At 49.0% G+C, this 25,824-nt stretch overlaps 1 protein-coding gene across 2 annotated transcripts in view; it reads right to left on the bottom strand.

Moving 5' to 3' along the window:
- Window positions 1-25,824, bottom strand: part of RNF144A (ring finger protein 144A) — a 367,937-nt gene that overhangs the window by 59,699 nt on the left and 282,414 nt on the right. For both annotated transcript variants that reach the window (XR_006703907.1, XR_006703908.1), the window contains exon 8: window positions 14,151-14,281. The gene's annotated coding sequence lies outside the window, so the exon portion shown is untranslated. The remainder of the gene's footprint in view (window positions 1-14,150; window positions 14,282-25,824) is intronic.

Here is a 25,824-nt window from a genome sequence, read left to right on the forward strand (position 1 = left end):
CGGGTCCCTGCTGCTGGCTTCTCCCTAGAAAGTCTCACTACTAACATTTTCTATCTCCTCTTATAAATAGGCTGGAAGTTGGGTGAGGGGCTAAGAGTCACAGAACCACTGCGGGACTATCGCCTTTCCAGGTTACACAAAGATGCTCCAGCAACTTCCTTTAAAATGCATGTTTTGGGGCGCCTGGGTGGCGCAGTCGGTTAAGCGTCCGACTTCAGCCAGGTCACGATCTCGCGGTCCGTGAGTTCGAGCCCCGCGTCGGGCTCTGGGCTGATGGCTCAGAGCCTGGAGCCTGTTTCCGATTCTGTGTCTCCCTCTCTCTCTGCCCCTCCCCCGTTCATGCTCTGTCTCTCTCTGTCCCAAAAAAAATAAACATTGAAAAAAAAAATTTTTTAATAAATAAATAAAATGCATGTTTTTCCTTTAATTTTTAGGCACAATTGAAAAGTAAAAGCCTTAATAAATTCATCTGGGATCTCTAACTTCAGGTAATTAGTAATGTGTGGCCTTTAGATATGATTTCACAAGTTATGAATGCTGTGTTTTATGGGTGTTCATTTTCTTTGAAACCAAGTGTTTTTTCTCTGCTGAAAAAAAAAGGCAGTAAATGGCACTGGATGATGATATTATTAGGTGTATTTTCACTTTTAAGAGTGTAGTACTTTACTCTCCTATACTTGAAATGCTGTCTTCTGTAATAAGGATTACCTTCTATTATGCAATTCTGGCCGTTCTCATCCTATAACCCAAATTAAATTATATATATTCTATACTAGAAAAAAACCCAACCTCTCCACAAGTCCATCCAGAAGAGCAAATTCTCCTTGCCAGAGCATTTAAAATCTTATCTGTATGTGACTTCTATGATTTAAACTTGTGTGATGTATAGCAACACAGAACAAATAGAATGGATTCTGGCCCACTTTATATCTGACCCAAGCCTTCTAGCAAGACAATGACTGTCTCCCAAAAACCTAAGGAGGACTTCCTGCTCCTTTGGGGAATATCTTCTCACAATCAGTGCTAGCTAAAGACAACATACTCTCTCTTGTGTCATTTTACTTCGATGGCAGAATTCTGCCATAGAACTTGTCTGCTTGGTCTGAACAAGGACAACAGGCCCCCTGTAGGGCTCACTGTCTGGTTTGAAATGATTCTAGGCCAAACAATATAGAACAAAGACGAGTAACGAGTGTCTGCAGTTTGATTTCACTATGGGTCAGCTTACAATAGTTTTTCATTCTGTGCAATAAATACCTATGTGATTCCTAGTGTGTGTGTGTGTGTGTGTGTTGTTGGGGTTTTTTTGTTGTTTTTGTTTTGTTTTGTTTTTTACTACTCAGTGCTAATATGCCCTCAGCATCGTCCTAATGCAGGGCCCTGCTGAAGGGCAATAAAACTCAAAGATCCTTTGCCTTAAGAGTTTTCTCTCCAGGTCAGAGGCTGCTCAACCTTACTGGGCAGAGAGAAGCCCTATGAAATGCAAAGAAATGAACTGGAAAAGACAACTAGACAGATGTGCTATGATAATAGCAGGTGCGGCCACCAATGATCTAAAACCCCAGAAGAAAGCAAGCACGGTTATGTATCCAGTAGACATCGGAGCTGAGCAAAATCATATTTTTGTCAAGAAATATTCTATTACGGTTCAGCACCACAGGATAATCTCATTGCCTTATGACCTGGCTTTCTCATTTCTTCCTTCAAGGTATGCATTCACCATACCGAACCAGAGTGTCTGTAAAGAAATACAGGATGAATGAATGGAGGCAAAATGGGTGGGGGGATATAAACTATTCCACAAGTAGTTTTATTACGGTAGTCTTCCTGTATGATGTTAGATTTTATAAAGGTAAATCTTCAGCCCCCTGAGAAAATGGGACTCAGATATGGAACACATCATTTCAAAGAACGAATGCGACCTTGTGCTTTCATTTTCTGGATGCATCCATCAGAGGGGAAGAGAGGAACATTGCTATATGCATACACATGCCTCTCGAAACATTATGTTTCAACGAGACAGTGTTCTGCACTGGGGAAAGTAGAAAAACATGAAGCTAGCTACACTCCTGTTCCAAACCTGAATCTTCCGCAATTTATGACCTCAGGCAAGTTCCTTCACCTCTCTGCGCCTTTGTTTGCTCGTCTGTAAGATGGAGGTAATACCCACTCTGCAGGGTTGGGCATGGTAAGAATCTGACACTCATGGAAGGCGGCCAGCACATGTGTTCCCAATCTCCCTTCTCACTCAGTCCCCACCATCTCCCTCGCTGTTCTCTGCAACACGCACAATAATGTATTTTGCTCTCACTAAACAACCATCGAATCAGGTCAACGCGACTCTAGGAAGCAAATCTCCTGGGAGGATCTACTGGCATCCAGCGTCCCTCACCCCCGACGAAAGAGCCTAATTGAGGCTATTTCACATTTCATCTGAATAATATTGACTTCTTCTCAGGTGATTTCTACTCACCCTTTTAGATTTTATTATGAAGTGATAAACACTCAAGTCTCTGTCTGGCTGTTCTGGGAGGGACTTACTCCAGTCAAGCAAATGTTCCCGCAAAGCCTCTGGTGCCCATCGGAACTGGCTCCTCCCCAAGAGCACACCTGCCCCTCTCGACTCCCTCTGGGTCGACTCCCTCAGTTCAACGAGGGGGGAGGGAGGGGGCACGTGTGTTCCGGTCCCCATCACAAACACTGAAAGCGTCATTTTCTGGCTTGGAGAGGTCATCGGAGCTAATGGGATCTGTCCCCCCAAGGACGCAGCAGGAGTGCCCTGCCGGCCCAGAGCAGGTGAGTCCAGTGAGGTCCTCCTGCCGGCAGGCAGCCACCTGGCTGTCCGCGGGGGCCACACAAGATGCACCCAGGGGGCTGGGCCAACAGCTGCTGCTCCCGAGTGGCCACGTGGCTGGGAGCATCAGTCCCCGTGCTCAGGGGGCGGGGACCTGCCACCCTGCCCCGGGCTTCCCCTGCCTTTAACCCTCATACATGCCCAGAGCGTGCACACGCACATATGCCCACAGCATGCACACACATATACACAGGACACACACACTCATACACATGCACATAGACACATACTTACATGCCCACAGTGCACACAAACACACACACACACACTCACGTGCCTACAGCATGCACACATGCACACACACAGGACACACACACTCATACACACGCATGTAGAGATATACACTCATGTGCCCACAGCATGCACACATGCATGCACACAGGACACACACTCAGACACATGCACATAGACACACACACTCATGTGCCCACAGTGCACACACACGTACACACACTCGCGTGCACACATGCACAAACACACACACACACACATGCAGGACACACACACTCATACACACGCACGTAGACACGCACACTGTGCCCACAGTGTGCACAAGCCTGGTGGTGACTGTTTCCAGAATCTTCTTTACTACGCACTGGCAGGAATCACACTCAGAGCGCTTGGAGGTCTGCTTCTGTGTGGCTGGGCCTGGGAAGTGGCCGCCACACCTGCCCCATCTCTGTTTGTGTCACGGCAGGTAAAACACTTCTGGGGGGAAACAAAGAGTGTGAGTGGGGTTCAGACAGGCTCTGGATGCCCTGAAGAGCGGAGAGGAGGGAAGGGCTGGGACTGTCTCCCGAACAAAGACCCGCAGAGCAGGCTCAGCCCCGAACGGTGTGTACTGTGAGGAGACTGTGTCGTGTGCAGCAGGAAGAGCGGCCATCCTCAGGATGCCAGGACATTGGCTGCGCTCCAGGAGGCGACCCCGGGGAAGAGGGCACCCTGCACCAGGCTGCGTCGGCAGGCAGGTGTGTGTCCTAACCAGGCGGAGGTTCCCGCCCAAGTGAGTGGTGGCCCAAAGGGAGCGAAGGGTCTTGCTCGGAGTGGTGCCCTGGCAAAAGCAGCCAGGTAGAGCCAAGCCGAGGGTAGAGCCAAGCCGAGGCAAGGGGGAGAGAGGAAGCGGCACGCAGCAGACCCCTGGCCGGGGCCTGGCCACAGGAGCCTGCAGAAGCCAGCCGGCTGCGGACCACAATGTGCCACGCTGCTCACCGACCGAAGGAAGACACTTCCCCTTTTGTCTTATCAGCCCCCGCTCCCCCATGAGCTGCTGAACGTGCAGGGTGGTGGCGGGCAGGGAGAGAGGAGGTGTGTGCAGACCCAGGATGAAAATCAGACCCACCTGGCCCGGGGGCCACACGCCCCGAATTCAGCCTGGCTGCCTCTGTCCCCTTACAGGGCAGACCACATACAGGACACCTTCAGCTGTGACTGGGGTCAGAGATTCTGTCGGATATTCATTCGCAGCCTGTAGCCGACAACGGTCAGAGCATTTCACGCAGAAGGAAAGGCTCGAATGACACTCACCTGAGTTGGGTTTCACAAAATCGCTCAGGGATGCCATTAAAGCAAACATAAATACCGTTCCTTAGTCCGGAAGAGACCAAAACAGATTATATCCCACTCCGTAGGCTCCCCTCACTAGTGTAAGAACACGGTCCTTCTCATCCGCAAGCCACAGATTCACGCCTTTTAAAATATTTTCAGTTTGGGGCACCTGGGTGGCTCAGTCGGTTAAGCATCCAGCTCAGGTCATGATCTCGAGCCCCGTGTCGGGCTCTGTGCTGACAACTTGGAGCCTGGAGCCTGCTTCGGATTCTGTGTCCCCCTCTCGCTCTGTGCCCCTCCCCTGCTTGCGCTCTGTCTCTCTCTTTCTGTCTCAAAACTAAATAAACATGAGAAAAAAAATTTTTTTTTTTAATTTTTTTTTTTAATGTTTTTATTTATTTTTGAGACAGAGAGAGACAGAGCATGAACGGGGGAGGGGCAGAGAGAGAGAGAGGGAGACACAGAATCGGAAGCAGGCTCCAGGCTCTGAGCCATCAGCCCAGAGCCCGACACGGGGCTCGAACTCACGGACTGCGAGATCGTGACCTGGCTGAAGTCGGACGCTTAACCGACTGCGCCACCCAGGCGCCCCAGAGAAAAAAAATTTTGTAATAAAAACTTTTGGTTTAAAAAAAAAAGTCAGCCTCCTGACCTGAAAGATAAGTGCGCGCAGCGCACGTTGGACGTCAAAGAGGACGTGTGGCTTCAACTTCTGAGCCCATTTGAGGGAAAACCAAAACCGCTCAAGGACTTCAGAAAACAGACAAGGGGTGCCTCCTGCTTTGCTCTTCTACTCCAGGCTGCGAGTGGGACAGACTGAAAGCGTCCCTACCTAACATATTTAATACAGTTTTCGCCAGAGGCCAACCGTGGCCCAATCCAGCCTGCCACCCAGCTTGTTAAACGAAGTTTTGCCGGAACGCAGCGGCACCCACAGCTTGTAGGCTGTCTGCGGCGGCTCTCAAGCCACCACGGCGGAGCTGAGCGGTTGTGACAGACTCCAGATGGCCCGTGAAGCCCAAACGTGTTACGATCTGGACCCTCACAGAAAAGTTCACCCATACCTGCAATACGTCTCCAAGGTGTTCCGAGTCCTTCACGCACATTGGCCGCTATATGACAAGACAGTAAACTGCATTGGGACTGTTAAGCCCCGTGCCTGTCAGCCCAGGACACTCCAAGCAGGACACCTGCCTCAGCGCGGAAGGGCAGATGGCCCCTCAGAAGAGACTTCTGGGGCGCTTGGGTGGCTCAGTCGGTTAAGCGTCTGACGCTCGATTTCAGCTGAGGTCACGATCTCACAGTCGTTAGATCGAGGGCCGTGTCGGGCTCGGAGCTGGGTCTGGAGTATGTTTAAGGTTCTCTTTCTCTCTCTGCCCTTACCTGCCCCCCGCCCCTCCTCTCAAAAATAAAGTAAATAAATAAAAGAGACTTTCAGGTCCTGATCATTGCAGTCATGCTATCGACCCCATAGGTATCACCGTGTTCTACTGTCCCCATCATGACACAATAATAATAATAATAATAATCTAAGTTCAGATTTAAGGCTCAGAAAAAAAAATGGTTACCACATCATTTATACGCATGTGATAAATCTGTGTGACCTAGTAGGATGTTGTATCCTCCTAGAGGTTCACAATGGCTGTGCTACTAGAACCCCTCTGCTTTTCAGGCATCTGAACTTAAGGAAACCAGCACTTATTAAGTTATGAGCCAAATGTCAATAAAGGAAAAGTCATAATACGTGCATTATTCCACAAATCCCAAAAAAAAAGAACAATCTTCTTCACTGAGGGAAAAGTCAAGGCCCAGAGATTTGGTGACGGCCCCAGAGTTACGCAGAGGTAGATAGCAGAGCTGGGTCGTAGGGAGCCGGGTGTGGGGTCTGTGTTCCGGGCCCAGGGCCCTCAGCCCTGGTCAGACCTCATTCCTCAACTCATTATGGTCAAGGATTCCCGCCCCCCCATCATCCCTGCAATGCCCCGGTGCTTCTTAGACACAAAGACAGAGTACTTGAAGGGCCTGAACATTAATCAAGCACCTCGTCCCAGCCTCCTCCTGACACGGAGCCGGGGACCCCTGCAGCTGACAGCTAGCACAGGCGGCTTGATGGAACAGCAGCGGGGGCCGCGGTCACAGTTGGCTCTGTCTGCCATGCAGACACCGCCCGGTTCGATGAGAGTGATGATTTCTAAAAGAACCTTGCTTGAAGAGAAACAAAGGGCATCGAACAGCCTGCTTTCCCATCCCAATCTGTCGCAAAGACGGCACATTATAAAAACATTAGCACTCAACCACGGCTTGAGCAATCCCTGAATGGGTGGCAGGGAGGACGACGGTGATTTATCAGAGCCCGGACCGCGCCAGAGAAGAGCAGTTCTCAGAAGTCCTCAAGCAGGCCAAGGTTTGCGAGCACAAGATCGGAGCCTGGCGCCTCTCCAAACACACAAGTCCTCTCCACGTTGGGGCGAGTCACAGGCCTGGCTTGGGCACGGAGCATGGGCTCAAGATTACGCTTCCAAAGTGAGCAGATGGGTGCAACCCGTGTTCCATGCGCGCGAGAGATCACGCCCAGCTAGCACGAGCATTTTGACAGAGCACCAAATAACGCATTCATCAATCTGACATGGTATCTGACAGGGGCCGCCTGCTGGCCCCCCACCCCCCTCACAGCATGGCGAAACCTTCCAATTATTGAGGTCACAGATGTCAACGCCTTCGCGCACATATTCGAAAATGTCAAAATCGCCCTCAGCATCTCTTTATTTGGTTCCCTGAAATCAAACTTGAATCTCTCATCACACGTCCAAGGGCACAGTTGGAGATTGGATCTTCTTCGGGAAAATGGGTGGTGTTCAGTCTGACTTCGGGTGGCTTTTCGGTACAACACACGGTGTCCTTTTCCTGGCTTCCCTCTGGGGAGCAGGCTCCTGACACCAAAAAACAAAAGGGCGCTGAGGATTAGAAAACCCAGATTTATTTGTTGCTATTCCACTGGCTTTGGTTTGGGTTTTTCTTTCTTTCTGACTTGTATTTTTGAGCTTAAAGCTCAAACAGCAGGTCCTGTTAGGCCCACCTTACAGACGTTCAAGGAGGATCGAAAGCGTTCTGCAAAACGTGAGACAATTTCTGCCATGACAAATGGACTGAACTGTTAATGAATTAAACTCGGCTGCTGAGCCTTTGTGGCTGGATCCCACCGCCTGTTCTCTCCACCTCTCCCAAGAGGTGGGTCGGTGGGGGTGACCCACAGCTGGGCGTGAGGTGAGCGCCGGGCCAAGCCAGGACCAGGTGACGCGGAGTGTGGTGAAACACCGAAGCACAGTGGAAGGATGGACCTGTAGGGAGGAGGGAGGAGAGGCAGAGCCAGGCTGTGGGAGGAAGCGTCAGCTTGAAGAGGCACGGCTGGGGCCGGAGGTGCTGTCAATACCCGTTACATCAACGACCCACGTCTTCACAGATCAGTAAGGTCACATGCCATTATTCATTTATTAATTAAAAGCTTCCCAGGCCCTGGAGATTCAACAGTTTAGAACCAGGAGCCCAGGGCTCAGCACGGACATCTGGCTCAGAAATCCCTTCCCGGGCCCCGTCCTCATCATGCCTGCTGCACATCCTCATGGTTCTGGATGCAGTGCGATCGCCACGGCTACCAACGTCCTTCACGAGGTCCGACCATGTCTCTTTCTCCCTCCGCCCCATGCCAATAATGAAGGGAGAGACTTTACTCCTTTCTGCATCTATATTCTCAGAGTAGATGCTTAATAAGCGTTGGTTGACAGGAACTAGTTTTCCCCACTAGAAATATCGCCAGAGAGCAGGCGTTATAATCACTCGTTTAGCTCAGTTCCCACATCCAGCAGTGCAAATACCATATTGAGACAAAGACAGAGACAGAGAGACAGAGGGAGAGAGACACAGGGGGAAGGAGGGAGAGAGAGAGAGACAGAGGGAGGGGGGCAGGAGGAAGAGACAGAGAGACGAGGGCGAGAGAGTCAGAGACAGAGACAGAGAGGCAGAGAGTAGGGAGGAAGGAAGGTACAGAAAGAAAAGAGAGGGAAAGAGGGAGGCAGAGAGAGAGGAAGAGAGAGAACGGGGGAGAAAGGGAGAGAGGGGGAGGCAGAGATGGAGAGGGAGGCAGAGAGAGAGGAAGAGAGAGAACGGGGGAGAAAGGGAGAGAGGGGGAGGCAGAGATGGAGAGGGAGGCAGAGAGAGAGGAAGAGAGAGAACGGGGGAGAAAGGGAGAGAGGGGGAGGCAGAGATGGAGAGGGAGGCAGAGAGAGAGGAAGAGAGAGAACGGGGGAGAAAGGGAGAGAGGGGGAGGCAGAGATGGAGAGGGAGGCACAGAGGGAGGAAGAGAGAGAGAACGGGGGAGAAAGGGAGAGGGGGAGGCAGAGATGGAGAGGGAGGCACAGAGGGAGGAAGAGAGAGAGAACGGGGGAGAAAGGGAGAGGGGGAGGCAGAGATGGAGAGGGAGGCACAGAGGGAGGAAGAGAGAGAGGGGGGGAAGGGAGAGGGAGGGTGGGTGACATGGAGAGAGTGAGACGGTGGGATGGGGAGAAAGTATGTATTAGGGTTCTTTTGGGCCATGGGCATGAAAGAGGTGGAAAGGCCTTCTCCATCACATCAGCAAATTGTACTAGATTTTATCATACTATTTGTCAAGAATTCTAAAACAGGGCATACATTGCGTGGTAACGATTACAACCATATTGATTTGAGTCAGTAATTTGGAAAAAAAATAATTCAATCCAGATTGCCACTGGAAGCAGCACAGGTCCAAGCCCTAACCTTGAGTGCTCGGTCCGCGTCATCCCGATACAATTCCAGGTTACAGAAGTACCCCCGTCACACCTGATGGCCAATTGCCAAGTGGACCTCCGCTACGTTCCCGCAGAAAACGTGGACTCTCAGCAGCCTGTAATCGCTGCAAGCCTTCCCAGTTTCCCCATTCCTGGTTTCCTGATGCGGATTTCAGCAGATTGGACACATGAGGTGTCACTCTATTTGAAAGTGTATATGCTGAACAGTTTGCTCAGTTGGAAAAGATGAAGAGCTCCGAACGGTGTGGTGTTGCCAGCATCTGTTCAGGTAAACGGTGGCGTTCCCGACCCTCCAGTGTGCGCCCTACTGGCAAGGACAATCTGACGCTTTTCCATCCGCTTTGCCGCAAACAGTGAACAAAGGGCCGTGTGACATCTCTGAACGGCAGTTTCTCTGCTTTCGATTCCTTCTTCATAACATCCTGAGCTGCCCACAGAAACCTATTGGTAACTATTTCTGCAAAGGGGAATGTCCTGTTCCTCAAAACAATGGCCCTTTGGAGGTAAATTATGCCTGAATGTGCATAATATCAATGTGATAACTTGGAAAATAGAACAAAATTTGGTGCATCAGCTGGTTATTCTGTCTTCTAGTTGCCAAATTATTCGTCCAACTGTTTTTTTTTTCCCCCATTGAATTGACAGGTCTGAGTGGTGTTTCTGTTGGTGTCATTTCCATGTACCAGCGTAAGTTTGAGAAGAACGCTTCATCTCCAAGCCAGGCGGCCATCACCTAAACTCGCTGGAATGTTCTTCCCCTCTGCTCCACCTGATGAAATCCTCTATGTCTTGGTGGGTTTGCCCAATGGCCTCTTCTTCCAAAGGGGCTTTTCCCTTCCCACCAAATTACAATTATGTAACTCCAAAGTCCGTTTGTGGCACCTCTGATACAGCCTTTGTTTATTCTGGCCACATAATAACGGATAACGATTCTGCGTGCATCCCTCGTCAATAGTAGAAACCATGTCTCATCTCTTATTTAATGGATGTCAAGTAACTACTGATTCCGTAGAATTCTCCAATACTAAGGAAACGTGATGAGTAAAAAATTATTTGGCTTATCTGTGTAAAGGAAGTTGCCCTTGGCCCTGTCCTACCGTCTGTAGTTCTTTCCTTTGGTTCGTGATTGCAGTCAGCACAACTCAGGTGCCAGGCCTCCATCCGTCTAGTGTCGCGGAACGTGAAGGGACGGAGGGACCAGCAGCACTGATTCTGCGCAGCTGTGATGGACGGCTGCCTGAAGACTGAGAGGTCTGGAGCTCCTACCCTGGAGTCAGCCGTTGAAGGCAATGTGAAGGCGGGTGCGGTGTTTCCAGACAGGGATCCCCCAACTTTGGTGATCGTGTAGCAGAGAAGGAGGAAGTACACAGGAAAGCTGTGAGTAACGGGGGTCACAGGCAGCTGGCGAGAAACAACCCGTCGAAGGATATCGCAATATCTCCTGAAGCATTCTCCCTCTTTTTTTTTTTTTTTTTTATGTTTTATTCATTTTTGAGACAGAGAGAGACAGAGCATGAACGGGGGAGGGGCAGAGAGAGAGGGAGACACAGAATTGGAAGCAGGCTCCAGGCTCTGAGCCATCAGCCCAGAGCCCGACGCGGGGCTCGAACTCACGGACCGCGAGATCGTGACCTGGCTGAAGTCGGACGCTTAACCGACTGCGCCAGCCAGGCGCCCCGCATTCTCCCTCTTTAAACCCGATTTCCTTCTTCCTAGAGCTTCCAGGGTAAGTGGCCCTTGTCATGGGAAGGCCAGCCTCGTTTCAGCCACTACGCTGCTGTGTTACCTAAGTAACTCACTCTCCCACTTTGCCGTTTCATACTCCCTGTGAAGGGGATGGCCCAGCTGTCTCCTAAGGAAACGTTCAGATCTGCCAGCCTACGGAGTAACTTTCTCTAAGGGTGCGATCCAACATCCTGGATCTCGGTGATGTTCCCCCACTATCTCCTCCTTCTCCCCCCTTTGTGACACTAGAGGAACTGAATTATTTTCAGTGGTATTTCTGATGTTCCAGCAGAACCTTCTTCCCCCAGTGAAGAAGCAATCGTGGGATTCCTGTAGTCTCAATAAACCTCCGATGACCCCCTCCCTCTAGCCCATCGCGTTTAGCTCAAACTGCCTTGTGGGGTATGAGAAGTTGGCCACACTCTGCCCCTACCCATATACCCGGCCAACACCCCAAGACTATGATTTGTCTATGCATTTCCACGTTATCCCTCTCTGCCCCCAGAACATTCCCGCCTGCCTCTGTTTTACAGAAACTCAGAGACTTAGAAGTTAGACTGAGGAGGGGTGCCTGGGTGGGTCAGTCTGTTAAGCGTCTGACTTCAGCTCAGGTCATGATCTCGCAGTTCGTGAGTTCGAGCCCCGCGTCGGGCTCTGTGCTGACAGCTCGGAGCCTGGAGCCTGCTTCAGATTCTGTGTCTCCCTCTCTCTCTTCCCCCTCCCCACTCATGCTCTATCTCTCTCTCTCTCAAAAATAAATAAACATTAAAAAAAATTAAAAAAGACGAAGTTAGACTGAGGAGCTGAAGGCAGGGACTATATGCCAAAAGTACTGGGGATGGTGAAAGAGGGATAGAGTCAAGCCATATTGCAGTTGTAAAAGCGCTTAGAAAGTTGATAATTAAGTTACCCAGGTGAAGGACAAGAGGCGCAGGAGTTTAAGGTGGCAACACCATTTCTAGCTGGGAAGACTGGGCGAACAGTGTTGCCAAAGGGAGCCAAGAAATCCAGGAGAAGATCTAGATAATTTAATGGCCATCCTTCTTTCTCTGATACCCTATGGCTGTATCTAGTTGGATACAGAACTCCTATCTCGCTAAAAAGGAAAGAAGCAAGAGAAGAAATGATGGAACTGTATACTTCCTCTGCCTTTGCTACATAGTTTCTTTTAGTATGAAACACAGAGGCTTTGTATTCTGGCTTTTAGAACTGGGTGCAACACCCATCTGTTCAGTCAATCATGAAGCAGATGGAAGTAGGAGCTTAAGGAAGTGTATGACCACAATCTTGGATAATAATAAATATTTAAATATGTATTTGTTCTTTGTAATGGATTTAGAAGCTGAGTAATGAACACACTTAAAAAAATCAATAACAACAACAATAATGAGATGCCTTCCTAATCACGGATTACATATGCATTTGGGTTTATCCCAAACGCCTAACTCGGGGCAGGAAGACAGGTGCAAAACCCCCCTTGAGCTGTGAGAGGGCGCAGTGGGGACTTGGTGCCCAGTCTCCCCTTTGACCTAGAACATGGCGGTCCATTCTGCAAGCCAGAGGGGGTCTTAGAGAACAGAACGCCCTGCCCAAGCCTCTCCCACTGCAGAAAGAAAACTGACATCCAGACAGAAAGGACAAAGCACCCTCCTAGGGAGAGCCCACGCCTGACCCCAAACTTCTGGTCCCCCATGCTTGGCCCTCCCAAGGGGAGCCCGAAGAAAATGGAAACACCTGGAGAGGATGCTTCAAAGGAAATGCACCAAGGGAAGGCAGGCGACGCGCGAAGCATACAAAGTACCACATGGGCAATTTTAGTAATGATTGTAGGTGCTGAGGGATTTAGGAGTCAGGAATTGGGAATACTGCAGGAGGTTCAGGTCCCGCTGTGAAATACAAAAACGGTGCTGCTTTTGTCGTATTCAACTGCATCAGGGAGGCTTTTTAGCGCCTCCCTCTATTTTGTGGAGGGACACCAGCTGTAAAACCCACCTCTGCAAACTAGCTGGATGATCGTGTCAAGCACAGTCTCATCTAAGGTCCGGTACACCCAGTGTTCCCCCCAAACGGGCAGTCCCTAATTACACACTCCACGTCATTGCCACCCTGCGGGCTCTGGATGAACCACAGGAACCAGGAAGGTGGAAAGCGCCCTGTTTCTTCATGGAGGGCTAGAGAGTAGGTACGGGACTCCCTACTTCCACTGGTGTAGGAGGAAAATGCGTGTGCATCCCACTTTTTCTTCCAGGATAAAATTTACACGTGTAAAAAAACTCCAACACTACAAGGGCATGAAAAATAAGACCTCTGACCCTGACCCTCACTCCTTAGCTCTCCCACAAGGCAACCTGTAACAGGTGTCTATACACAAATGCTTCCTCTTCTCACATTGTGACTGCCGTTCACAGGGCATCAGTTACTAACACAAGGGTGAAGGAATATGTTGGCACAGTCCTACCACAGACTGTATCAGATACCTCACTTTCAACACCAGGTTAATCTTTTTAAAGTCTGTTAATTTTAATTTTTATTTTTTTCATATTTATTTTGAGAAATAAAGAGAGAAAGGTAGGGGAGGGACAGAGAAAGAGGGAGAGAGAGAGAGAATCCCAAGGAGGCTCCGTGCTGGCAGCGCAAAGCCCAACACAGGGCTCGAACTCCCAAGCCTCGACATCACGACCTGATCGGAAATCGAGAGTCAGATGCTTAACTAACTGAGCCACCCAGGCGCCTCTAAAGTTTGTAATTTTTAAAGAATTCAGGGGCACCTGGATGGCTCAGTCGGTTAGGCGACCGACTTCAGCTCAGGTCATGATCTCGCGATCCCTGAGTTCGAGCCCCGCGTCGGGCTCTGTGCTGACAGCTCGGAGCCTGGAGCCTGCTTCGGATTCTGTGTCTCCCTCTCTCTCTGCCCCTCCCCCGCTCGCGCTCTGTCTCTCTCTCTCTCCCTCACTCAAAAAGAAATAAACATTAAAAAACTTAACAAAAAGAATAAATTGTGGTTCTTTGTTCCTCTCTAGAATGCCTTGAACACCTTACCTTCTCCCAACTTTGGCCCCTCGTGTTTGAAACATCAAAGAGTTCCAATTGACAACCACTTAATCCAACGGACCCCCAGCTCCCTGCACAGCATAACATTTCTGGCGAGTGACCAGCAATTTCAATCAGAGAGGATCGTTTTCTTTAAATAAAGTGAAGCATACCTTGGGATCACAGGTTATCACTGCGATGAAAAGCGGGTCCTCCCCAAAAGTCAGCCTGATTCAAGAAATGTATATTTCTTGGTCGGTGTAAGTGCACAGGTTGAAGATTATCAGGGCGTTCTGTCAGGTGGCTGGAGAGAGAGAAAGAAAAAAAAAATCAGTTGTCCTATCTCAGTAGTGTCTACAAATTTGAAAGTTTTTGAAATACCAATAACGTTATTGAGGTATCAATGCTGAAAATACGGATTTTAGGGCGAGCCTTTGGCAAGTAAACCTCGCTGAGCATCCCCCGAGAGGAGGGGTAGCATATACCTTTGTCTTTCCCCATTGGAGACAGAGAAGGGGCAGGGAGAAAGAGGGTGTGCAGACACAGGGGAGGCTGCAGGACATTCCTCAAAGATGCCACATGGTGCGAGGGCCCCTCCCGGACATTTACGCCCTCCGTATGTCACCGCCACGGGGGCCCTGTGGCTACAGTGAGGCCAGGTGTCAGGTGTGGCTGGATAGTGGGTACTCCCTGTGCACAGACCTAGACAAAGCCCTGATTTCTGTCTGTGGAGCAGGGACAGTTGAGGACACGTGTGGTCTGCAGAGATAAAACCACAAGCACCTTATGCCGGAGATCCAGCAAAACGAGACTAAATCTCAGGAAAGCAAGACCCCGTGTCCCCCTCCTGGCTCAAGACACTGCAGCAGAGAGCAGAGGTGCTCCACCTGTGTCTCCTTACAAGTTCTTCAAGGTCCCTCCGTGCCCGTCTTCCCTGGAGCGTTGCACCTTGCCCTACCTGTGACTCTCACACCCAAACACAGAGAATTCTTTTTTTTTTTTTTTCATGTTTATTTATTTTTGAGACAGAGAGACAGAGCATGAGTGGGGGAGGGGCAGAGAGAGAGGGAGACACTGAACCCGAAGCAGGCTCCAGGCTCCGAGCCGTCAGCACAGAGCCCGACGCGGGGCTTGAACACACAAACTGGGAGATCATGACCTGAGCTGAGGTCGGACGCTCCATCGACTGAGCCACCCGGGCGCTCCTCCAACATGGAGAATTCTGATCATGGGAGCCAGTGAGCATAGGTAGCTCTGGAGTGTGGAAGGAGGAAGCCTATGGCCTGCTCAGGAAAGCAATGACCACCCTGACTTTGTCCACTGCAGATACAGAGACAGAGGGAGAGAGAGAGGGAGAGGGAGAGGGAGAGGCAGAGATAGAGACAGAAATAATAGAGATACAGTTACATAGAAAACGATTCATTATAGGAACTGGCTCACATGGTGACGGAGGTGGAGAAGTCCCACAGCCTGTCGTCTGAGCACCTGACGTCTAAGGACAGAGGAAGACAGATGTCCCAGCTCAAGCAGATAGAATGAATCCCTCCTTCCTCCACCTTTTTGTTCTAGTCAAGCCTCCAGTGGATTGAATGATGCCTGCACACCTTGGTGAGGGTATTTTCCCATCTTCCTCACTCAGGCTGCTCGTTCAAGTGTCAACCTCTTCCAGAAACACCCTCACAGACACACCGAGAAGTAATGTTTTAGCAGCTACCTGGGCAACTCTTAGCCCTGTCATGTTGACCCATAAAATTAACCATCATACACAAGTGGCTTGTTTTTCCCCTGTTAAACTCATGAACCAAGAACGGCGGCCTCAGAAAACTCCAGAAACTGGAGCTGTAAGCCAAGCTATGCTAATGTCCAGAAGAGGGACCCCCTCCCCCACACAACACTGCCCTTTTCCCTCCCTGTAAACCAAGGCTCTTCTAGAAGATTTCCTGCACCTCATTCTGGTCCCCATGCAAGGACAAAATCTGTCTCCCTGAGGAAACTGATAGCAGAAAGAAGGCTGGTTAATGACCCTGATTTTATAATTCTGCTCACTGTCCTGCAGTTTCCTTATGATGATGATTTCTGAAACTTTTAACTCTAATATGGTACGAAGTCTACAAGAAGGTTCCTTTTTTTCTGGCATATCCCTCAAACCTATTGAAAATAAAATTCTGATTTTTTCCATTATTTCTGTTTACCGTTTCTTCACCTGAACTTTGGGGGTTTCTCCAGACTACAGAAAAGTTAAGGATTTAAACCGTGCTCTAGACCCAGATACATACTCAGAGCTGACCCAAGACCCAGTGGCTCGCACCCCCTTTTCCTTCTCCTTCCTCTCCCCCTACAAACACAGACCCATGAAGGCACCAGCTGTTGAACCACAGGGGTCCTGAGCACATGTGTGAACGTGGCCAAGGTTACAAGGGGCTGAGTGTTCCGGGCCACTTAGGGCATCTGGGTGGCCTCACAACACCCCAGGACCACCAGAACGACCCAGCTGTCTGGCCCTGCCTGCATTCAAAGAAATCCGTGCAGAGTTCAGGGCTCGGGACAACTGGAGGCCAGAGAGCTTTGTCTTCCAACAACTCCTGGACTGAACTTTCCTTCATTCCTGCCCTGACGTTTCCCAAACAGGGAGCAGCCTTCCGGGACGTCCTGATGGGACTCTTCAGAGCAGGGCATCTGTGAAAGCCTCTCTCTCTCCCTTGCACTCTCCTACCCGACCCTTTTCTTTTCTTGACATGAATTCGATTCAACTGCCACTTAAAAATAGGCCTGCTTGTCACATTCTCTTTGCCAGTTGGAGTGAATGTCACTGGGTGTCACAGAATCTGTGGCTGCAGCTTGTGGATTGATTGCAGGAGAAACTTGGTCCAAAGAGTAGGCCCCTCTTCTGGCCTCACCCAGATTTATACCCACAGAGAGAGCGTTGATTTTTCTTGCCATTGTCTTCTTTCCCATTAATTTCTTCCCATAACTATTTAAAACCACCATCTGTTCTCTCCTTGGAAATTTAAGTAACTTCAGCAGAATTTTTTTGATTTTTACCCCCAGTTGTAGATAAGCCATATGTGGGGAGATTGGGTCAAATGCCAGGTATTTAAAATGAGGTAGGAGACATTACGCAAATGATCTGACAATCTCTTTGGGGCCATTCATCTGGTGCTGCCTGTATTCATCCAGCAGCATTTATTGAGTGCTGGCTGTTTGCTAGGCACTGTTCTAAGCTCTGGGGCCATAGGGATGCATGGCAGCTCCAGAGTCCCTGACCTCCGGGAGCGGAGGGCCGTGTAGAATATGAATGACCGGTTAGTCACTGCAGTGGGCTGAGATCTCTGTTGTGTGTCTACAATATGTCTCCTGATGTTCAATCCACATTGATGACATTGTCCCCCAGTCTACCCGGAAAATCTCTACCTTGGAATTAGTTTGACAGCTTGGTCTGTGCTGGCTGACTAGGTTTAACTAACTCTTCCTTGGGGACTCCTTCATGCTCTTTTACTGAAATTTATAGACAAGAAATGTCTACTCGTCCACCAGATTATGAACCTGTTGAAGGCAAACAATTCATCTTACTCGGGGTGAAAACACCAGCAGAGTGCTCGCCCAGAGTAATTTCTTAATAATATTTGTTAAATGACTGAAGGATGCCCTCCCTTTCAAAAGGTACTGAGCACCTGTGTTGTACCAGCCACCGTGTCAGGCAAGGGCATGTGTGCGTGTCCATGTGTGTGCCCACGTGTGTGTGCCCTTGTGTATGTGTCCAGGTGTGTGTGTCACCGCGTGTTCCTGCGTGTGCTCAGGTGTGTGTCCCATGAGTGTGTCTGTGTGTGTGTGCCCATGTGTGTGCCCCCGTGTATGTGCCCATGGGTGTGTACCCATGTGTGTCTCTTTATGTATGTCTCTGTTTACCCATGTATGCTCATGTGTGTGTGTCCATCTGTGGGTGCTCGTGTGTGTCCCCACGTGTCTATGTGTGTGTCTCCGCGTGTGCCTGTGTGTGTGCCCATGTGTGTAGAGCGGCAGGGTAGAGGTGGTCACGGGGGCAGCCTTGTAAAGGGGAACAAAACTCCGGATCTCATGGAACTCGCAACTTTGTAAAAGACACAAGTAATACCTATTACTCAAGCGTCTGTTTTTATCCCTTGCAGGAAATCTTAAGGGAGGGCTTGAGATAATTATAAATATAAAAAGAAATGTCTGTGTCTCATTTCAAGATTCATTTTTAGTATTCTGTTCTCAAATGCTTTATGTTGGATTGTTAATTTTGCCTCGGCCATGGAAATAATATCTGACACATGAACAGGCCCTTCACTTGCTTCTCTTGTCCCATCTGTGGCTCTTGCTGTGAGGAGTTGGGGGGTTGCTTTTATTATTGTGCGTAGAATTTTCTCTGATGAAGTGCTCCTTGCATTTCTGGATTCCCCTCCTCTGAGGTGTACCTCACGCACACGCTACAAGCATTTCCCGTCAACGGCGGTGCCCTGAAGTTCACAGCCTCTTCTCTAAGTGGGGACGCTGGAACAGGGCACCTCCAAGGGCCGTTCCATGACGAGCGTTCAAAATACCCACGTGAAAATCAACTCGGCCAACACCTTCTGAGCACCTGCTTGGTGCACACCACTGTGCCCGTTCGGGGGACGGCCTCCACGATAGACAGAAGAGGACCCCAAACCAGGTGTGGGAAAGCAATGTTCTGTGAAAGACAAGGAGCCTTCTCAGAGAAACGGTCTTTGCCTTGGATGAACAGAAAAGATAACCCCCTTTTTGGACCTAAGAATTGGAACAGCTTGCACAATCGCCTTGAAGAGTAAGTCAGGAGCGGCACCAACAGAAAATCACATCACCCGGAACCTAATACCTCTTTTCTTGAATAGGATTTCGCACCTCCGTGTTAAGGAGGAAATCCCTGCCCCTGAGGGTTTTGGTGAGTTCCAAGGAAATTGAATACCCACTTGTCCCTTTCTTTGAGTCTTCCTATCCACCCAAGCTCTTCATCTTTTCTTCTTTCTGTTCCCCTTCTAGAATTTTCTCTTCTCACCCAGCAGCTCCTCTGCCGGTTGGAAGCCTGGATTAGAAGAAGATGCCATTCTCTGCCCTCACTGAGGATTCGCAAGTGAAATGCCCAGAAGTGAGCATTATCAGCAGTCTGGGTGCTGGTAAGCCCAAACAGCAGGCTAGGGCGACTTCTCTCCATGCCTACCCAAGCAGGAGCCCTTCGGCACACCGTCCCCATCTGCAAGCCTTTGATAGCACTGCTACTCGGCCGGTCCTTTGTTTGAAGAGGCTGAACAGCATGATGCCCTGTGCAACGACCCAAACAACCAGCTTCTTTGCCATTCACGGTGCATCAGAGCCAATTAAGCCTCAGTCATGGTAGGTCTCAGTGACACAAGTGAGTTATAAAGCAACCGCGTCTCAAGAAGAATCTTCTGGGCCAATGGTGTCCCTGAACACCTTCTTCTATAACAACAGCCCACAATACCCGAGCTAAAACATCCACAGTGTAAACACAGGCAACAGAAGTGCAAAGGAAAATGCATTTTTGGATGTGTTTCAAAAACATACACTTCTTGGAAAGCGGACATTATTATTTTCGTATTATAAGGAATATTGTAGCAGCAGAGTGGGCTGTATTATAAATATTGAGAACACCGGGCTTGATTCTGGGTGAGGAAGGCCCATGTTGAAGGCACCGACATTTGGGGAAGTGTGAGATGACAGAGAAGGCAGGAAATGCATGTAGCTAAGGACTCAGAGTGAAAGAGATCCCAGAATTAACGAGCTTCTTAATCACAGAACGTGGGAGCCTAAAGGCTAGGTAGAGAATAAGCTTCCCATTGGCCCAAGTCGCCCAGGGCAGGTCCCCAATGAAAGTTGGCGAATAACCGGCTGGTTGAGGGATTTGAAATCTAGATATCCTTCACCGTTGAACGGGAAGAAGCAAAGAAAGAGAGTAACATAAGGCACTTTAACTACATGAATGCCTCCAAGGTTTCATCGAGACTGATCTCACAGGCAGGTAACTCAGAGGAAGAAAAAGAGGTTTCCTATTTCACTGTGTTCAGAGTCATAGATGATCTAGTGTAACACTGTTACCTACTTGGAAAGTAATAAAGAATTTAATACCTAGCTGACCAGGTTGGCAACTTGATGTCCAAAATGAGTTCTCTGGCCCACCCTGAGGCAGTTTTTCTGAGGCCAATCCTGGGATGTCCTCAGCACTCCTTTTACCTTAGACACCCCCCCCCCCATAAATATACGCTTATAGTTAACCTTCATTTCTTTCTTCTTCATTCCTATTTAATCTCAGTAATATCAGCAAAACTGCTGATATTTAACTCCTTCCAGCAATTGATTCAAATACTCTGATTATACAATTGCCCGTTTTTTTAGGTCTTCATTATTTTACTTATTTTTTATTTATTTTTTAATGTTTACTTATTTTTGAGACAGAGAGAGACAGAGCATGAATGGGGGAGGGGCAGAGAGAGGGAGACACAGAATCCGAAGCAGGCTCCAGGCTCTGAGCTGTCAGCACAGAGCCCGACGCGGGGCTCGAACTCACGGGCCGTGAGATCACGACCCGAGCCGAAATCGGATGCTCAACTGACTGAGCCACCCAGGCGCCCCAAGTCGTTATTTCAGAGCAGTTTTGGGTTCACAGTGAAATTGAGAGGAAGGTGCAGAGCTTACTCATACACTTGTTGCCCCCACGTAGGTACCGCCTCACCCATTAGCAACATCCCCGACTAGAGCGATACAGCTGTTAAAACTGACGAACCTACATTGACCCATCGTTATCACCCAAAGTCCAGAGTTTACATGAGGATTCACTTTTGCTGTTGCAGTTTTTCTCAACTTTTTTTCCTTTCCTTTTAACCCCTTATTTGCCTCGATCTCCATTTCTGCAGACATCTCTAGACCACTGTTGCTTTGCTGGTGCCCAGCCTGTGGAGGCCTGGGCAGAAGACAGGGTTTCTCCCTCAGTGCACCTTGCAGACTGAGTGCAGGGCAAGCCCAGGAGAGGACACGAGGCAGTTACCTTCCAGGGGAGCCCAGAATTGGAGATCAGTCATGCAGTCAGACTGTGAACAGACATAGACACTGTGTATACTGTTGCTCACGGTGAACTGGACCTCAGAGTGCGATCACTTGGCACGGAAGTTAACTCTGATCTTGGAAGCATGCTCTGCTTAGAAAAGGAGCCACATTCACCTTTGCAACCGGAAGCTTCAGGGCTGCGGAGTCCAGGTCCTGACCTCTGAGTCCTGCTCTGATGCTGGTGAAAGTCATCAGTGTCTAGTTACAAAGTAGCTGGGAAGGCACACTCCAATGGAGCATTTTTAAATTGTATTTAATTGTAAGATACTCATTTAAAAACTACGTTTCAGGGGCGCCTGGGTAGCTCGGTGGGGTAAGTGTCTGACTTCGACTCAGGTCATGATCTCACAGTTCATGTGCTCAAGCCTTGTGTCGGGCTCTGCGCTGACAGCTCGGAGCCTGGAGCCTGCTTCGGATTCTGCGTCACCCCCTCTGCCTCCCCCCTGCTCACATCCTCTCTCAAAAGTAAAGAAATAAACATTAAAAAAATAATAATAAAATATGTTTCAAACCCAATTTATACATGTTTTTCTTAGTTCCACTTTAATTTTCTATAAAAACCTTACCCTCTGTTGTTGATCTCAGGATTCCAAAATTCATTTCAATATCTTGAGGCGCCCTGAGGACCCCGCCTCTCCTGGTGGTGTTTACAAACTAGCGCTGTCTTTCTCCCACAAGGGGTGAGGTTAGCGTGTGTGATGGCTGAGAAGTGGGGATTTAGAGGCCGACTTGCTCCTCTGCATGCTGGTTGTCTGGTCTCAGACAAAGTTCCCTCTCTGAGGATAATGACAAAAATGGGGGCTGTTCTATTTTTGTCTCATTGTCTCTAGCACGTTTTGCTTCGGTTATGACATACACTTCCATACCTTTTCACAATCCTACACGACTTATGAACTCAAAGACTGTATCTTCCATTCCAAAAATGCACATTCCTTATAAAATCTTTGCCACATTGCCTCTCTGAGCTTTGCTCCTTGGGTTCAACCCACCAGTTATGTTGCTGCTAAATATTTGGGTGGTTTAATGTGCAATTTTCTCTGCCCACTGAGGAGTACAGGAAGTGACAGCAACCATAAACTCCCTTTATGCGCTTGGATATTGGCCATTGGTAAAGTTTGGGCTGGTGCGGTGTCATAAAGCAAACGGACTTGTCGCCATAAAACCACATGGATTTGTGAACGTTAGAAAATAAAATAAATAAAATAAAACGAGTACCTCCGGTGTATTTTTTAAATGTTCCGATATAGACATAAAAATGAAGGTTCTTAAAATTCTTTGGTTTGTCCATTTTGTCAGGGCCCACAAATAGGTATGCATTAATAGTTTCTTTGCTTTGGGGATTCAACTAAATTCCAAGCATTCTAAAAAAGACTTGCCAATTTCACACCAAAAATGTAATGCAATTCCTTGAATACCCTTGGAAGCTTCATTATAAAGTTATCCTCAGGCCTTATGGATGACTTTTAAATTTACTTTAAAAGATTCAGAGATTTATATGGAATGGTAAAGTGTGGTCACAAGGGCTTTTTAGTGGCCCCAGAGAGAAGTGTCCCCGAAGAGAGGTCCAAAGGTGGCATCTTTGGCAAAGACGAGTAGCAGGGAGGTCGGATGCCCTTGAGGACAAGGGAGGGGGGAGTGACCTCCCACGAAAATCACTGTGAAGTGCCTCTTTTTGTATCCTTCCCTGTGTTGATCAGAGAACTTTAACATCTCAGATGGAATTCTTATCTTGCAAAGATTGATGAGAACAAATCATCACGTGGAGACTCCAACGATAAAGTCTGGACTAAAATAAGGAAAAGAACTCTAGCTTCCAAAGCAGACGTCCTTTAGCAATACTGTCTTCTTAGAAAGGAAACAAAGAACAAAATACCTAACGCGACAAGGCCAACTCTGCAGAAAACGCTAAGCTCACGATGCCCCACTTTGGGCGTCGGGCGCCCTGTCTCCCTTCGCCTGACTTCTGTCTTCTGTCGCCTGACTTAGGAGGGCTGAGAGCAGGGAAAGAGAAGAGGAAGTTTTCTGGATGCCGCTTAGGCGCTGACATTTGCGATTCAGTATGGCTTCTTGGTCCCCGACCGGTCCTGGAAGGCCAGACCATCCCCGAGGCCAAGAACACCTTCTGCCCTCTGATTTTGGCACAGCGGTGGCCACTTCACTCAGATGTGTGCCTCCCGGCAGTATTCCCGCCTCAGGGCCCGCGGACTGGCACTCTGCAATATGCTTTACCTGGGGCTACACCTGAGACCATATGGACCTTCAGCTGCCGCACCATACAGGGCCCGCCTGCGGCACCGCGAGGACCAGATGGAACAGACGATACCTGTGTGAGGCCGTCTGACTCGACGCTGCTGGGGACGTGGTGTGCAGAAAATGGCAGATTATAAACATTTAAATAATAATACCACAACACATGCTGATTCTCTTCCACCAGGAAGGGAGAGGCAAAAAAAAAAAAAAAAAAAAAAAAAAATACCTTTCTGGGAAAGACAAACCTGAAGAATACTGTGGCGTAGGAAGGAACTTAATTTTGAGAACAAAGCTGGAATCGAAATGATTCAAACCAAAGATGGGGCTAAAAACCAGTGGTAAGGGCGAGCGAGGGGCAGCGGAGGGCCGAGTGTGGGAGCCAGGAGTCACAGACCGATCAAGGGCAGGGAGCTGCTATGTGGCTTTAGCGACTCAGCACTCTCCCTGTGCCTCAGTCTCCCCAACTGATACCATGAAGCAAGTGGCCGGTGCTGTCCCACATGCCCCGAGATGAGGACTTTGTGCCAGGATGTGAATCAACACATGGAAAACCATCAAAAAGTCTGGCTAGCAGACACCATTTCGGCGGAACTAAGCAGGATGCTTTGGAATGGGCTCGCTCTCCATTCCGCTGCAAAAGCATCTCGTGGCAGACAGTTAACGAATCACTCAGACCCTGGTAACAGTGTGCAAATATCAACTGGTACTGGGCAGTGGATATTTTCAGGAGCATTGGACCTGCTTACCTCTTTAAAGTCTCAGGACTTTCAAGTTCACTCTTGGCTTGTTCGAAACCAAGGAGAGTACGGTAAAATACTATTTTAAGCTTACTTCCTTTTCACTTGCTTTCAAATATTAAAACAAGTATTTTAAAAACACAAGATTGAGGCTCAAAGGGTCTAATTTGCTATACGTTCTAAGTTCCCCCAAAGTATATATGTTAAAAAAAAAGACCAGTTATTCAATTATTCCTGCATTTCACAAATATTCATGACCTGCTGGCAAGCTTCGCAGAAAAACTGCACGCAGGGTGTAATGCATCGACCATCCCAGCTTTGAGGGCTCCCTGGAAGTGTGACCCTTGAATGGAGACTCCACTGATGTGCTCAGTGTTGCTAGACAAGGAACTGAGCACACAGATGGAAGGGGAGAGGCAGTCCCAGCCGAGGGAAGGTGCAGTCATGTGATGATGCATACCACGAGCAGAAATGCACAGTGTTCTGTGGCTGAAATGCCACTGTGAGAGGGGACAATGAGAAGGTAGGCAGCCACCAGGTCACAAAAGACCCAGAGTCCCAGGGTGAGGAATTCAGACATCTCTTACAGGGGACGGGGAGTCTCCAAGAGGTTGTCAGGCTATAGGCAGATACACAGTCAGACCGCTGCATGAAGAATGGAGTGGGAGAGGAAAAGTCTGGCTGCATAAAGACCAAATCCAGCTAGGAGGCATTTACAGACGGCGTCCTGGGATGGAGAGATGACCAAGTCCTGAAGTAGCTAAGACGGGACACAAAGAAGATTCAAGAAACAGGATCAAATTCATACTTACCCGACAGTCTCCATTCCTTGATGATTTGGGCTTCTGTCCACTGCCCTCTCCCATAATACTTTTGGTTTAATTACTGGGGATTTAGAGACGATTTTGTTAAAGTCTTGTATGGTCAGTCCTTCAACCTCCTGCCCAGTGATTTTGTCATCCATGGACGCCAAGGTTATGCCATTAGCAACGGGCATGGCTCCTTCAAGCACTGGGTTCTCCCACCACCGGCTCTCATCTCTGCAGGCCACTCCCTCTCCTATTCTCAGCACTTAGTCTTTCTATCCCAATATCGCCACCGATCCATGGGTCCTACCACCCTCCCCTGTCCCTCACTCCCTTGCTGTCCGGTCTTCCTTCCCACCACCTGCAATTCCCTGGTCAACCCTTACTGTGAATCCCTTGCATTCGTTCACCTTCAGCCTCTCACCCCCTTGTGTTTCATCATCCTCGGTTGGCAAAACCACAGCACAGGGAAACCTAACTCTCCACCTACTGTGCCCCCTGCTCACGCATCAACCACCTCGGGAGAAAAGCATGCAGCCGCCCTGAGTGCTGTCAAGTTAAAGTTCAGGTCAAGAGCTTCGACTGTCGCATTACTACCGTCTGGCCATCATAATACTGCCTCGTCTCCCTGCGCCTTCCCTTCCAGATCACTATTCCGTGCCCCCTCCTTTCTCCTCATACCTCCAGCACCTTCCTCTCCATCCTCACTATCCACTGACTTCGCTTGGTATTTTACTGATGTAATTGCAGCTATCAGAAGAGTTTCCAAGCCTCCCAGTGCCAACTCTACCAGCCTATAGCTGTGCCTTTATTCTCTGCCTTCTCTCTCGGGACTGGGGAATCCTCAAGTCCTTGGTTCTGGCAACCCCCTGACTCACATTCCGTTTCTCTCACCTTCTCCCCTCCCCAAGGGCAGTCACTAGACCAACGGACATCTTCCTCTTTCCCTCTTTATC

The sequence above is a fragment of the Leopardus geoffroyi genome, chromosome A3, assembly GCF_018350155.1.
Source record: "Leopardus geoffroyi isolate Oge1 chromosome A3, O.geoffroyi_Oge1_pat1.0, whole genome shotgun sequence".
In the NCBI taxonomy this organism is placed as follows: domain Eukaryota; kingdom Metazoa; phylum Chordata; class Mammalia; order Carnivora; family Felidae; genus Leopardus; species Leopardus geoffroyi.